The 17,076-nt window shown below is 43.0% G+C and overlaps 1 protein-coding gene across 2 annotated transcripts in view; it reads left to right on the top strand.

Annotated features, from left to right (window-relative positions):
* Positions 1 to 17,076, top strand: part of TRPC4 (transient receptor potential cation channel subfamily C member 4) — a 1,462,580-nt gene that overhangs the window by 571,306 nt on the left and 874,198 nt on the right. The window lies entirely within an intron of this gene.

Below are 17,076 nucleotides of genomic sequence, written 5' to 3'. Positions count from 1 at the left end.
GTCTGAGACCGACTGGGAATCCAATCCATACTTAACAAAGTACTACTCAAGCTACGTGTATGGAAAAATATGACAATAATCACTCGCTCGTTCATCCAATAGTATAGAACTACACAATGACATCATAACTTTGATGAGTGTAGTTTATTAGGTTGTTATAGGCTGTGAGAATATAAACAGACTATCACCTATCTAGTAATAAAGGGCACAGCGTGAGACGTCACACTTAGCGTCATAAGTGCAAAAACATTAAACCAGAATAGCTGATTGCTGTTGGAACATTCAATCAAAAAATTGCAATCAAAAAATTCCACGTGGCGAAATATACATCACGCTACACATGGACTCCTAAAGTACCCAATACTTTAATGCTGGAATTAAGCGCAGGGTATTCGTAAAAAACGAACCCCTATCCAAAGTCGGTGCATACCAAAGAAAACAGGTTCATCGTGTCAGGTGACAAGGAGCGCTAACTAGGTCGCCCTGTCATGGGGGCAATGGGAAAAATGAGCCCAAGCCGGAGCACACAGTAGGCGACGTGCTCTTAGAAAATTCAATAGGTCATGAGCTAAAGACGCTATAGCCAGATACTAAATAATGTGTTTTGCAAAAACAAATCCACTTGACATCTGGTGTAAGATGTAAGCCGCGCATCACACTATCTATAAAGATCGCGTTGATCAAGACAAGGAGACCCATGGAATGTCATCATTCAGCCCTCGTTTGTGTGTCCCCAATTTGAACACCCACTTCTGTTCACGAACAAAAAGGTATCTAGACACATCACTCACATGTGGTGGAATGTATGGTTTCTCCAGAACATGCCATTTGAAGTCTGTTTCGGCATGATTACACATGAGAAAGTGCTTCGTGAGTTTAGAGACATCTTTCCTGCAACGGAAAGTGCTCTTGTGTTCCTGCATCCTCACACGTACCTTTCTCGTGGTCATGCCCACGTATCTTTCATTACACGTGCACGTAATGAGGTAGATCAGGTTGGTGCTGTTGCAGTTGGTAAACTGCCGCAGCTCCCAAGGCCTATCCGTACCAATGTCCACACTCGTGACTTTAGTCGTTAGAGGGCAGATGGAGCACCCCCCGCAAGGATGATGCCCTACTACCGGCGGGAGATCCCATAATGTCCCTAGCTCTCTCCTGGGTATAGTCTTGGGTCGTGTATGTACCAGGCGGTCCCTCAGGTTGGTTGAGCGTTTGAAGGCGAATAGAGGAAAGTGGATCTTTTCTCCACCGCTATTCAAAATTCTCCAGTGTTTTTTTATCACTTTTTGAACATGGTTCGATTTGGTGTTAAAGGTGCTCACTAGGGTTAAGCGATCCAGTGGGAGTTTCTCTGTGCGTGGTTCCAAGAGAGCAGCCCGATGGTTATTAGCTACTCGCTTGTATGAGCGTTTAACCAATTGCTTAGGGTAGTGCCTATGTATGAGTTGTTTAGAAAGCTCATTTGCATGGAGTTTAAATGTGTCTGGAGTGGAGCAGTTCCGATGGACTCGAAGAAACTGTCCAAAGGGCAAATTGTCCCTCAAGGACTTGGGGTGTTGACTTTCATACAGGAGCAATGAGTTCCTTGCCATTGGCTTTTTGTACAGTTCACTCTCCAAGCCCCTCAACGTGCTGTAGATAGAGAGGTCCAGGAAAGGGAGTCTATCTTTGCTCATTTCCATCGTGAACCGGAGATAGTTGTTTTGACTATTAAGCCATTGGTGAAATTGTCCAGCCGATTCACTCGTCCCTCTCCACACCATCAAGATATCATCAATATATCTTTTCCACCAAATAATGGATGGAAAGAAAGGATTGGTGGGATGCAGGACTGTCGACTGTTCAAATTGATGGACATATAGATTCGCCAGCGAAGGGGCAAAAATACTCCCCATGCTGGTCCCAGAGACTTGATGGTATATCTGGTCCTCGTACATGAAGAAGTTTTCCTTCATGGCTATGGTAGCCAGAGCCATAATGAAGGGTACTGGAGTGATGTACTTTAGACAAGGTGTAGATGAGCAGAGGACTACGGCTGAATCCTCAATAAGACCCCTAAGTTTGTAGTTGTTAGCAGCATTCTAACCTGCCTTTTCCCCCATACTGCCTCTTCATACAGAGTCACGCCTTATTCATTTCAGTGTTAATTCTGCTGCTCATGAGAAGAGTGCACCTCAAATTGCCAAGCAAGACTTCCTCCAGAAGGGAACACAAGCAACCCCAGACTGATTTCGACTTATTTACGTATCGTCAGTGAGGTATAGCTTGGATCCTGTGTTACAGCAAGCAAATATCCCATGTATGGGCATATTCTTGGCCACTCAAGGCATTACATCAAAAACTCAAAATGGATTGGGAGTAACAGAGATAGCACCTATGTAGATATGGTTAGGCCAGGGATTGCAATAAAAAGGCATTTATTGTTTTATTTTGACAAATCTACAGGGAACTTTCCAATGAAAATGTAGGCTACTTTCAGTTTGGCATGCAAAGGTTTTTACAGTTCTGGCAGGCAGGTGCCAAAAACGGGGTGAGGATCAAAAGCCTGTCATGTAGATGTAATTTAACCTGTTATGAGTAATGTGAGTGACGGCAAATTTACCTAACCCAAACTTGTGAATTTCAGTAGTTTTAGGTGTTGTTCGTAACCATGAATTCACTTTATATTGTTTTTTTCTCTATTTCATTCCCACATATATATATATATATACCCTGTAACAAAAAACAAGCAACATTAGCACAACCTACATTATAACATAATATACCATACAGTTGCAGTACTAAGTAAAACATTCAGTACAATACTGCACTACTCCTACCATGATTTGGAAACACTGCCATGTGACACAATCATTCAGCCAATAACATATGACCCCAAATCGACTGATAAATACATACACAAAGAAAAACGTAGTCAGTCTGACTATGACTAGCATGACATAGTCTCACCACTAAGCATATAAAAACACCTAAATCACAACAAAAACTTGACACTATACAAGCACCTAAATATGTAGTCACACACAGAACAACCTATACCTACAGTACGCTAATGCAACTATTCAATTGCTTTTTTTTGTTTCTTAATTCTTTATTGAAAGTTGAAGGCAAACATGTCCATATAAGTAATGCACAACGTGACGGACTCCCAGGAGTCTATTGACAATACAGTTATAAGTGTGCTATTAAAGGGGAAAACTGCCTACAATCGAAGGGAGGGAGGGTCAACTATTCTTACAGAACAAGATACAACAATTATGAAGCAAAATAACATGCAAATCTGTTCTGCACTTTTTTTTTAAATACACTACTCTCATTATCCATACTTGATACAATAGTAATCATGTTTTAAATCAGTGGGCACAATTTATGACCTGGACATACAGTTTGACAGTCCAATGTTTTCTTTTGCTGAAAATGCAAGCCATTTTACCATCTCCAACTTGTTTGTGGAATCCTGCCTTCCCTGAAATACAGTGGCAACATTATCCCAGTGTCTCCTATTGTAATCTCTAACCTGTGCACATTTACCAAGAGAGAGACAAAATAGTTGGTGCATATTTCAGGAGCTTACATCCACGGCTCCTAAAACAAAGAACCCACACCCGCCCCCACTAACTTCCGTGACAGATAGCACAAATCTCCTGCCGTGCCGACCTCTTGTCTTGCAATCTAACAGCAAAGAGCTACCCATCCTCTACACGCGAGCCATTTTCTTAGGTTCACTTTCGCACCATTTCCCACGCTTCATCCCTTTCCAGTCTCCAAAGGTTTCTAAGTGACATTTTTTGTGCATCACACTTTTATAGTAATTTTGCTCTCTACCTCCTTCGCCTCTGTCTTACCAGTAGCACCTAGAGACACTGTTAGCGGTGTAAAAAGCTCCGCAAAACACTATAAGAAAAAACAAATTTCAAATATACATCGAGAAAGCAGTAAAATAGATCCATTACTAAATATATAATCACTGGCTCGACCTAAAAATGACACGATTAAGAAGTCTAATATGTTTTCAAACACTTCACGTGTTAAATGCTAGTAATGTCTGTGCAAATAAAAATAACTGGCCATAGCTGCTTAAATCAAAACGTCATTGTTACATCCGATGTAGAAGAAAACATTGTGATTCCATCTGGTGGCATTCTTATCCAGTCTCTCCTTTTGTTGTGAGGCTCAAAGGGTATATTCTGGGCTCATAAATCATGCTGTTGGCTGCAAGATGGCGTGACTCCAAGGTGTCAGAGCTACTTAAACAAATTGCGGCATTATGAACATTTAGTACTTTACACGCCAGCTCAGCAGAATCATATTTATTTGATGGCGGTCGCTGCATGCTGTAGGGATTTGTGAATGATTCATATGTCACATTTCCATTAGGCTCAGTCTCCCTTACCATTTCTACTTCGGATTTTGGCATCTGCTGTTTTTCTTTGGGAAATAGCTAGTTTCATCCCTTACAGTATTTTTTTTTTATAAACTTCGTGAGATGCGCCGTCTGCAGAAAGATGCGAGAGGTTTTAAATAAGCCTAATGGATAGCTTGGCAGAACATTTCGAAATACTTACAAATTAACAACTTTTTCTACAAATATCAGGCTTAAAACCATCCTCCACTGTTGTCCGAATGTTTAGAGGGAGCAGAAACCATTTTTTTCGTAATTCTATATGGTTATTTCACATAAAATAAAATAACTGACAGTTTTATGTGTCGTATTTATATCACCCAGGGCACAACGTGAATACGTATAGCACACACATTATATGATGTCATTTTACCCATAGGGGCAACGTGAAAAGTTGAGAGACACTGCAGGAATGCTTTATGTACACTGATGTTAGGGAGTGCACCTTTTTCAGGCCAACATCTGAAAATACAAAAACCTATTAAGAAGCACTTTGTAGATGAACTTTAAAAAATAGGGCACTGATTTGGACGTCATTGCTTCCTATTCCACCTATTTAATCCTTTGCGTTGACCTACCATAAGTTTGAACGTTGTGCTTTCATTGCCTAGCCTTAATTTACCCAATTTATCTTAGAGCCTGATAACGAGTTTGGCTGTCCTCCTGTCGGCCCGCCACTGCCGCACCACCAAGAAGAACGCCAAGCCCTCCTGTATAACCCATAGCAGGCGGTCGGTGCTGTTGCGTTCTCAAGGCAGTGGTATTTTAGGCTCATAGGAAAGCCTAGCATTGAGACTGCCACTGTCAGAGTGCTTGCTGCATGTTCCTGCATGGTGTGGCATGCACAATGTTTTGCATGTCACAGCTTGCATAAACTGATGTGAAATTCCAAGGGGGGGGGCACAAAATGTGCCCTCTGCATGCACCCCCAGGCCCAGGAGCAGCAGGGGCACTGTTAGCCATGAAATGGGCAGTGAACAGGCAACTCATAATATGCTCAGCCATGCCACAGCAGCACATCCAGCATATTACTGCTCCTGACCACTATGCCACCGCCGGAGGATCCTGGAACCCGGCGGAGGTCCTGTGGCGGTCTGATCATCACACTCAAAATACTGTGGGTGGACCTGTAGTGGTGGCAATGGTCTGACCACCACCTTCATTATGGCATTCCACACGTAATCAGGCCCTTAGCCTTTACTTGAGCCTAAAACTCTCAATGCAAACAACCATATCACTCTTCCCATTCAAAATTATAATATTCATGCAACTCCAATGCTTGCACTTCTAAATTTATCCTTATCGACTTTAGCAAAATACTTGACTGATTCACAAAAATAAAAGAATTTGATTTGTTAGCTTTAAGCCGAAGATTTAAGTACAATTTTTAACTTTACAGGAATTTTCAGTGGAATTCTAAGAGCACTCTTGGAAAATATGTGTTACTCGCAGTTTTCTCAAAGTACTCACTTGCATAAAGATTTACAAATCTGGAGATGTAAAATGTGAGTGAATTTTTTGGGTCTTATTTTTTAAATAATTTTTTCTCCATTGGGAAATATTCTCTCCCAAGGGGAAACCACGTCTGCTTCACCTGCATCAATTTTGTCGGTTTTCAGGCCTACAGAACATACTAATTTCTGCACTAAACAAGAGTAATGGCCTGTAGGACATTGGGTTGCTAGTTGAGGGGGTGAAAGCCTGCTCAAGCAACACGATCAATGTTTGTTATGGTTAAACACAAAATTCACTAAATAAGCCTGTGCTTGACCCTCTGGTAGTGTCAGGATTCCTGCTACAGATCACTCCTCTTGACTTATGAATGAAGAAACATCTTGTACCCTGACTTTTGACTATATTACATGCTGTTATTAACTAACTGCAGCAGTTTTTCCCCGTTTTTTTTTTAAAAGGCTTAGTAGCGTTTACAAATGTTTTACCATACATGCAACGTCAGGTTTCAGGCGACTCAAAAACATCCAGAAAATTCACCAGAATAAGCATCAAGCAGCCGGCAAAGATGACCTCTACATGAACCTTCCGCAAGATAGCCCTCATCAAATTAATCTACTGCACCTGTTCCTTGCTATAAGCAAATAGAACGTGACCTTTGTGAACATTCTAAAGCACCTTCTAGAAGGCAGCCTCAAGTTAATTAACTGCACCTGTTCTTTACTACAAACAATCAGAATGTGACCTTTATGAACGTTCTAAAGCAGTCTTATTTAAAGACCATCCACACTCCTCCCCTTCGCTTAGCCTCTTTGCCTGCCACTTACCTGTTTCCCAGCTTCCAGGACTCTGTCTTGTCAGCTCCTTTGATCCTCGCACTATGACCTCACTGCAAAGAACGTCACACACCTGGATGGAAAAAAGAACAAGAAAAGGAGAGACGCATCAGCAGACTTGATTTTACTATGCACTAAGCTCAGTCACAACATTGTGCTGCAAACAAAGGTAACCAGTGTTTTTGTTCAACTTGTACATACTGTTGGCATGGCTCAGCCAGAGAGGATATGGGTGAAGGTAACCCTGTCTAAATTTGCTTGTGGATTTATTGCTGAAATCATACTGACTACAGTTTCGAGAACCTTGATGAAGGGGCATCACTGGAGAATCTTGATGAAAACAAAACAACAACAAAACTAAACTAAAGGTTGGTTGAGATTTGAAAAGCCTTTGCTAGGGAATACCTTAAGACAGGGGTCCCCAAACCGGTCCTGGAGGGCCGGATCCATGCCAGATTTTTGGGAGATCCCCATTGAGATACATGTAGTTATTTAAAAAATTTGGCATGGATCCGGCCCTCCAGGACCGTTTGGGGACCCCTGCCTTAAGAGATAGAGTTAACACTATCCCAAATCCTTATTGGTTGTTTGTTTATAGGTACTATATCTGCTGGTACCATTCACCAGACTGGTGTGAATGCCTGCTGCAGTTTTACTGTTGAGTAGACGAGCTACAACCTCTTTCATTTTACACACTTTCTCCATCCCAACCCCCTTCCCCTGGGATTTGCAACAGGAGCAGGGTCTCCTCCTGTAAACCAAGGGAAAATCTCGGGAGGATTCGGAAACTAGCGTCACCGCCACATTGGAATTATTTGGGATCCAGGTAGGTGGCTTATGACAGGTAGCTTGGCACAAAAGCAGTCAGGCTTAACTTAGAGGCAATTTGTTAAGTATTTATGCAGCAAACAAACACAATAAAGTGAAAATACAACACAAGAATAATCCTCCAACACCAATCAAAAAAAGTAGAGTGTATTTAAATAAATTATTTGATATCAAATCCAATCATTAGAACCCGAGCTATGCAATTCTGAAGATTTCAGAAAGGTATAGCACCTAAAGGCACAAAGTGCCACTCAAGATCATCTGGTCGTGCAAGACCAGGTGAAGTCACAAGTTCAGGCCGACCACGATGGAGTGTTAGCTGCATACCGGGTCCTGGTAATCCCAATGATTGAGTCCAGTGCAGAGAGTTCTGTTTGTGGTGGAGGAAGCTGTGAGGAGTAGGGATAGCGTTGAAGAAATGCGTAGCTGTTGTGCAAAAAGCAGGATGGGTGTAGTGGTCGGTCGTTGCTGTAGTGCAAAGATCCTGTTGGGCATTATGGCCAGTCATTGCTCGAGCTTCGTATCAGTGGTCAACTTGTGCTGTGAATGTTGTAGCACAGAGTGCAGATCTCACATTGCCAGTCATCACTTGCGACGGATGTAGCTCACAGATGCGGGTTCAGAGGAGCTTTGATTGGTGGTCTACATGGGCGGAAAGATCTTGGCATGAACACGCCTGTTTGCAGCCACAAAGAGCCCAAAAATGCAGGATTTCTTCTTTTATGCAAAGAGGAGCTCAACTGATGCCACTTGGGGATCAGGATCTCACACCAGCAGAGACCAGTACAATTTAGGTAGGTCAGCTGGGAAGTGGCAGAGACCTCTAAAGCTTGTTTTGAACTGTAGCTCACAACAGGAGGTTAGTCAGCCAGCCCTTGGAGTCTCTTTAGCGTAGGATGAAGGGTGCAGGTCTAGTCTTCTGTCTCAGCAAGCAAGGCAGGCCTCAAGGTATAGTGCTGCAGGACGTCCTTCTTTTGTACTATCCACAAGTCCAAGAGTGCACTGAAGGGCCCACTTAGAAGTGGGAGAAGCTTCTAGAGTTTTCCCTCACAGAGGTGTCTGGAATTGATTGCTTCCCTATTTCTAGGGGCACAATAGGTAACTGTGATGTCCTTTGTGTGTGCTGCTACAGCCCTATTAAATTGCAAGTGTGGAAGGTGACAGCTCAACCCCCCTCATCAAACCAGAGATGGCCCATTCTGCAAACATCTAGTCCCTCCATTGTATGGATTTTTGGGAGGAATACACAAAAAGCAGCTGCCAACTATACATAGTCATATGATCTAGGAACAGGCTGCAGGCATCAAATGGTTAAGACCAGAAAATGCTAACTTTCTAAAAGTGGGATTTTCAGAATTGTGACTTAAAATTTTACTTTACCATTATAGAGGTTTTTAAATTACAATGCCTTGGACACCAAGCACAACTTTCCTATCTGCTCCCAACCAAAAGTTATCACTTAATAAATGGAATAAAGCAACCAAATGCTATCCTCTTGTAGACGTAGTCTTGCAATGGTGAAAAATGAATTTGAAAGTTTTTCACTAACAGGACATGTAAACTTTAAAGGTACATGTCCAAGCTCAGAACTGTTTAGGACCTATCCCATGGGTGACATATGTATTAAGAAGGGAGGTTTAGGCCTTGCAAAAGCATTTATTTTGCCAGGTTGAAATGGCTATTTACAAACTGCACACGCAGGCTACAGTAACAGACCTGAGACATGTTTAAAAAGGCCACTTAAGTGGGTGGCTTAATAAGACCCACTAGTGGAATTTCATTTTCATTCACTTGGCGCATTTAGTACCACTTTTTTAAAGACTTATAAGGGAATTAAATGTGCCAAATGGGTGTAAGCCAATTTTAATATGTTTAAAGGAGAGAGCATAAGCATGTTAGCATTGGTTAGCAGTGGTAATATGTACAGAACCTAAGGATAACAAAAAACTGTTGGATTTGGCCCTATTTGCAGGGTCATCTCTAAACGTTTTGCCTTCCTCCTAGCCTTTTGTCTAACATGGTGTTGGTGGTTTGAGGGCACTTTATCACTGCTGTCCAGTGTAAAGCGCGTGTGCTCTCTGTGGTAAACATGGTAAGATTGGTCTACACCCATTTGGCATATTTAATTTACCTGTCAGTCCCTTGTAAAGTGGTATTTGGTAAATTAAATGCTACTGGTGGGCTTGCAGCGCTGATTGCGCCATCCACCAAAGTAGCCTTACAAACCTGTCTCAGGCCTCTGCTGTTGCAGGGCCTGTGCAGTGTTACTGCTGCTGTGACGTGGCACATAAAGTGTGTGCAATATCTGTGACCCCCCTTTTACTGCATGTCAGTCACCCCTAAGGTAGGCCCCAGCTAGCCCTATGGGAAGGGTGCATTGTAGGTAAAAGGTAGTGTTGCAGGGATTCTGCACATACACAGAACTAGCAAAACACACAAGATGATGGACGAAATGTTGCACAATGGCAAAACATTCACCCCCAGTCACAGATCTGGGTTTAATCCATTGTTATTTTGCTCACCAAGCCACCCCAGTTCAGACATGGCCATATGAAAATCAGTCTTAACCCTGTGCCTCATGGGTACAGTCCAGACCGAACTGCCAAGCCATGTCTTCCCTGGACTGGAATCAAGTATCCTAGGACCGGTTTATGGTTATCAGCCGTCTTCAGTCAGGATAGCTTGACTCCAGTGGCCTAGTGAGCACAGGACCCACGTCTGGGCCACTGGAGTCAAGCTATCCTGGCTGAAGACGGCTGACATAATTTTGAGCAGTCAGATACTTATGTCACAGCACATCTCATTCAGGGCCATCCTCATTGAACTCCATTGGCTTCTCTAGCTGGCTTGCAATATCTTCAGAGACAGCTGCATCATTTACAAAGAGACCTGTTAGACCTGCCATCCTTAGAGTGTTCTTACCCTAATTTTTTGTCTCCACATTTTGCTGAATCATTTTTGGGCCGTAGAACTTTAAGCACTTTACCACCGTTAATCAGTGCTATTAGTGGACCTGCAAAACTGATTGTGCCACCCTCAGAAGTAGTCTTTCAAACTTGTGACATACCATAAAATAACATAAAGGCTATACTTACCAATAGCCCAATACCAATTACCAAATAACCAGTCAGTTGGCAGTGTAGAAAGTTCAATCGTTTATTATACAAAATACTCTATAGAGGAGCCTCTCCCTTCCTCACCCCTCACGTTGCGTGGAGAAGACTGTTGGCTTACACTCAAAACGATGTATATATACTTTAGGCTGGTGCATGAAGTCACCGTACATGGAAAAACACTACTTGGCTCTTGGCCCTCGGAAAGAACCATATATGGCACACATGATTAGTACACAGCTCTGCTTTAGTTATTATTGGGAAGGTCAGGAGGGGTGACTCCCTTTCGTCTCGGTGCCTAGGAGTGCAAGCATGGCGCCTTCAGGAATGCGCTTATCGCACCCAAAGCCAGATGCGACCTTGAGTCCAAGCACAGGGAGAGAATAGCGTGTATTCAGCTGTCTCCAGCAAATCAACTAAGCTAAGGCCTGACAACCATTGGAAGGTAACACATGATCACTGTTCGGGTCTAACGCAGACAAGAAAAGATGGTGTCTGTCCAGTTTTCGGCCTACTCGATGCAAGCAGAAGACACAAACATCATATACCCTTACTGACTAGCAAAACAAGTTATAGATTAAGCACTATGCATACCTCTATACTAGGAATATATAGATACATCATGCTAACACAATATATATGTACGACCCATACCACTATCATAAGGGAAACCAGCTTCTTATCCCTCACTTGCTCAGGCCTGCCACTGCAGGGCCTATGTGGGAAGTTTACTGCCACTTCACCTTGGCATTTAAAACTACTACAAGCTTAGCCTTAAACTCCCCTTTTCTTATATATGTCACACATAAGGTAGGTCCAAGGCAGCCCTGAGGGCAGGGTGCTATTTAAGTAAAAGTCAGGGCATGTACTTTTATGTTTTGCATGTTCTGGCAGTGACATTCTTTTTAATTTTTCACTACTGTGAGGCCTACTCCTCCTATATGTTAGCATTGGGAATTTCGTAATATACTTTTTAGCTGTAATTCAACCAACAGAGAGGAGTAGCTTTATCATATTTCATATGTTTGGATTGGTATTGATAAATCCTACTTACTGGTGAAGCTGGATTTAACGTTGCTGTTCTAGAAATGCCACTTTTACAAAGTGACAGAGTGTGCCTGAGTCTCTATATCTTACAAGCTTTTTTTAAACTTTTTGCATTTAAGCCAAACACATTTCTTTATGTTTGTACTTGTATTTTATTTATACCTTTTTTGGGGGCTTATTTCTATTTTCTCATGCAGTTTTTTCAATGAAAAAGAAAAAATAGTGCATACTTTACATATATTACAAGATTTACATTCATTTACACTACACATACTATACTATACATACTACATTACAATACATGTACCTATATACAAATACCACAATAAACCATTTATGACCTTAAGTGAAAATTATACAATGAATCAATTAATATCATGAGTTTTCAAAATCAATAAGAGCATAGAATCATTAAACATTTAATTAATCAAAATAGGAAAAAATCCCTTATTTATCTGTGCTTTTTTTGATGTGCCGACGCATTTCAAATCATAGGTAGTCAATATCTAGATTCTTATCAGGGCTCTCTGATTGTCTGTATAAAATATCAAAAAAAATAATAAAAAACATTATAAGTGAAAAAGGCTTCATTTTCTAAATACTTTCACTCACTCTCCATAATATTCTCTTTGTACCTTAGAGGGTGTAAGTGTTCCTCATCTGTTGTACCACCAATGACTCTCTGCTTTTCTCTTTTAAGCTGCATGATTTTATTTAGGTGAGTGATTCCCTGTCAAAGACACAGTGAATCCATAACAGCGATATCTGCATAGGATGCTTCTGTTTATATGGGCGCCTACTTAGCCTGTATCATACCTTTTGCGATCCCGTCATCAGCGTGTAATCGTCTATTCTATTATTTTGGCATGGCGGCAAGAAAGCTGTTTGGAATCTTTCTCATTCATCAAAGATATTAGGCCGCACTCTCTCTCTATCTGTGTTGAGAGAAAACTTTATTTAGATTGTGCTGGCCTGAACGATCTTTCTCTTTTACTGGAGCAGTTGGAGCAAATTCGTACCTGTTAGTGAATTCAAATTCAGCAGCCAGCGTTCGCTCCGCTCGTGGAAAATGTTCCAAGCCGGCGTCTGTCTTTCTGCAACTAATGTAACAGCCTACAATTAATCATCCGTGTCTTGCAACATTGTTACTAATGCTTAACACACCCCTCATTTAAACGCATACCAATGAGGCGTGTGTTAACCATAAAAGAGAAAGATCGTTCAAGCCAGCACAATCTAAAAAAAGTTTTCTCCCCACTGTCCTAATGAAGACACACCTCTGATGCTTATTAATCTGCACAACCGTTAAGGGTCGAAATGTCGACATTGTTGTCTTAATTAGTCTACGCACTTCCCTGACCAGAACAGAAAATCGTATCTTCTGTTGGGATTTATTTAATGAGTTGTGGACTTACATGCCAAATATTGTTTTTGTGTTATACATATGTTATATATGTCACACCTGTACAGCACTTTGTCACATATCTCTATTAGTCACTAATTGTACCACATAGCCATTGGCTCATTCGCCGTATGTATTTCGTTTCCTTTTTATTGATTTGCATATTTACAAATACAAAGTAAAGAAATTCATTCTTTGGCATAAATTGGTTGCTTTTTCTTGGTGTGTTACTTTGTTATATGACTAAAACATATTTTCTTTAATGTATTAGGTACCTGGTGCAAATCAGTTGATCTCCCCGACAGAACCATTGTTTTTCTTTAGCATACTTACTCAGGTTCTGAGTGTTACTGGGTTACCCTATTATCTCTAATGACTTTTACAAAGTGAGCATTTCTCTACACTTACTGTTCTGTGTGACTGCCAGCCTGCCTCCAATACACGTCTGGGGTGGGTGACAGCTACACTTTGTGCATTCTCTCTAGACAGCCATAACACAGGAAGGATAGGTATGTCTGAGTGCCTATTTACATACATCTACTTTCTGATGGCCTTGCCTGGGCAGGATGAAAGGGAGGGGCTAACACTTCACTTGATTAGGTAGTGGCCTATCTCCAAACGAATGGCTGCTTTACCACTCATAGATAGCCTGGCAGACAGGACTGGGCTGAAAGAGGAATCAGTGCACTTCATAGAGCTGAAGTCACCCCACACATCAGAGGTCACTTTTAGGTATAAGTACTGGGTCTCTGAACCAAAAACATCAGACACTTCTGGATCATGAACTGAACTTCTGTCAGAAGGACTGCTGCACTGCTTAAAGGACTGATTTGTGGACTTCAGATCTGGAAGGCATGCTTTTCTCTTATGGTGCCTGTTAGAACTGGGGGTCTCTAGTTGGCAGAGGTAGGTACCGCTGTCCAAATAGGGACCCTTGCTTCTAGTCAGGGTAAGGAGGAAACCCTCATAGATAACCCCTGCTCACCCCCTTGGTAGCTTGGCACGAGCAGTCGAGGCTTATCAAAGGCAATGCGTAAAGTATTTGTACTAACACTCACAGTGAAACAGTGAAAACACCACAAACTGACTCCACAACAGTTTAGAAAAATAAAGGTATTTAATCTAAACTACACAAGACCAAAACAACAAAATTCCAACATACACAGTTCAAGAATATGGTTTCAAAAGAGTTCTTAAGATTGCGTTAAAATAATCCACAGTTGCGTCACGTTTTAGCCAAGAGTACCTTCAGATTCGACAAAGTTCCAAATGAAAAGCTGTAGCGATGAAAAGCAAGCAATGCGTCACTCCTGAGACCCTGGGGAGGTGATGTAACAACCCCGCTGGATGCAGCGGGCTTGTTGCGGTGACTCCGATCTGTATGGGGAGGGATGTGATACCTTGCGTGGACTCCGGTGTACAGGTTCCGGTGGAAGCGGCTCGCAAAAAGTACGATGCGACGAGCTTCGGGGCGGCGACAATCTCCGGCGCGATGACATTGCGTGGCTCAGGGGCGATCTTCTCCTCTCGCGGACCCTCGATGCGATAGCTCTGCGACGACTCTCGCAGCGACGTGATGCGGTCCACAAGCAAGCGGTGCGGCAATCTTACCCAGTGACGACAGGCTCTGCGACGATACTCGCAGCGATGCTATCTTCCCGCACTAGACTGGTGCGTCCCTCAAACGAAGGATGCGACGACTCTGGCAGCGGCAACAGGCGCTGCGACGATCTTGGCCTTCGTAGCGGCAGGAATTTCCTCACACTGACGGGGATCCGCTCCGCGAGCGATGCGATAAACTTTGCAGGAAGTTCCTTAAATCTTGGTTTCCAGCTTCCCAACACAAGTATAACGTCCAGAGGCACCACACATCGGCCAAGCACTCCAGGAAGGACAGAACTCTCTCAGTAGAGTTCAGGGAAGCTGGGGGTGAAGTCCTTTTGTTCCTGGAACTTCATAACAGGGAGCCAGCTCTTCTTCAAGCCCTTGGAGATTCCTTCAAGCAAGGGGACACAGCACAAAGCAAAGTCCTCCCCCTCTCCTTGGCAGCAAAGCAACAGCAGGTCAGTCCAGAAGAGCAACAGCAGGACAGTCTTCCTTCTTCAGTTTCAGCTTTCTCCTTGGCAGAGGTTTCTTCTTGATTCCATGATGATCTAATGTTCTGTAGTCTGGGGTCCTATACTTATACCCCTGAAAGGCTTTGTTCCCTTTGTGCAGGAAGGCTCTGAGCCCGGTCTAAACCAGTTCTGGGTGTTCCTTGAGCACTTTGTTTTCCTGTCTTCTCCTTTTCTTTCAGAGTGAGGGGCAGGGTTGTCAGCCACCCAGCATGAGGTGGAGCCAGCATTGTAGAAGGCAGGCACAGCCCTATTCAGGCCCAGGTGCTATCCCCTCCCACCACCCTAGATGCAGATGTAGCTATTCAGCCCAGGGATGGCCCACTCAGCCTCTGGGAGCCGCCCAGCCCCCACCACTCACAAACCAGACAGTCAATTCACAAACAGACCAAGCCACACAGAAAGGTCAGACAAGACAACAGACACTTTCTAAAAGTGGTGCTCTCAAACACGGGATTTAAAAACAACCTTTCCTAAAAGATGTGTTATTAAATTCTGAGTTCAGTGATACCAGACTTTTATGTCCTATCTTGCTCCTATGATAAGATATGCTGGTAGCCACTGTAGCCAGCATTCCCCATGATAGACTATGGGCAAGATAGCCTTACAATAGTGAAAAACTAAAATGGCTGTAATTCACTACCAGAGCATGTCTCCTGCACTAGTACATGCTCTACCTTTCACATACACTGCACCCTGCCCAGGGAGGTACCTTGGGCCTTCCATAGGGGTGACAAATGTGTACAGAAAGGGAAGGGTTAGGCCTGGTCAGTGGGAACACTGGCCAGGTTGGCATGGCAGTTCACAGACTGCACACAGGCACTGCAGTGGCAGGCCTGAGACACCATTTTAGGGCTACTCATGTGGGTTGCAAAATCAGTGTGGCAGGCCCACTAGTAGTATTTGAATCACCAGCCATGGCACACTCAGTGCACTTTACTAGGGACTTCTTGATAATACAAATATGCCAATCATGGATAACCAATTACAATAACAATCTACACAAAGAGCATATGCACTTTAGCACTGATCAGCAGTGGTAAAGTGCCCAGAGTCCTATTGCCAACAACCACAGGTCAGGAAAAATAAGGGAGGAAGAAGCAAACAGTTTTGGGATGACCCTGCAAAAAGGGCCATTTCCAACAGTCCCCAGCTGCCTGCTGCTCTCTGACCCTGCTGAAGGAGAGCTGGCCTTTGCATTCAATCCAAGTGATCTCCAAGGGATTGTAGGCTTGCCTCCTGTTGCTTGAGACTCGGAGAAATTAATGTCTCTACCTCAGACCCTGTGCCTGGTGTACCGAAATCGGCACAGATACTTGCAACATAGATTCCTTTAAATCACCTGTCTCTTCCCTGAGTAACAGAAACCTCACATTGACCAGGTTGTGGGAGTAAAATTGGTGCATTGCATCAGAACCAGCACTTTCCCTCCAGAGATCGATGCATCTGGCAGCGTATCGTGCCACTGCAGCTTGGGTCTCCTTCACAGCATGGCAGAATCCAGCGCATCACTCATCGCCTCTCGACTCCAGCATCCATCTTTGGAACTGACACATCACTGTTTGAGACCAGGAAAAGTACTTTGTTCACCTGGCTCTGCGGGGGTCCTTTAGCTGGACTGCGTTTCCGCAAAGTCTGTGTGAAGCATGACTTTGCCCCAGTCCAGCGCAACCAAAGGTATCGTTTTTAGAGCTACTTGCTTATAAGCGCATTACTGCATTTATTTATTTCAAAATTCAATATCTTAATACCTATACATTTGATTTTTGTTGTTTTGGTCTTGTTTAGTTTATAATGTAATATACTATTTTTATAACCCTGTGTTGAGTCTTTTTGTGGTGTATTCATTGTGTTACTGTGTGTGCATGTGTTGCTCACAACT

This window comes from Lissotriton helveticus, chromosome 8 (genome assembly GCF_964261635.1).
Source record: "Lissotriton helveticus chromosome 8, aLisHel1.1, whole genome shotgun sequence".
NCBI lineage: Eukaryota > Metazoa > Chordata > Amphibia > Caudata > Salamandridae > Lissotriton > Lissotriton helveticus.
Note: the sequence above shows the minus strand (reverse complement) of the source record. Positions and strands in the feature narration are given on the sequence as shown.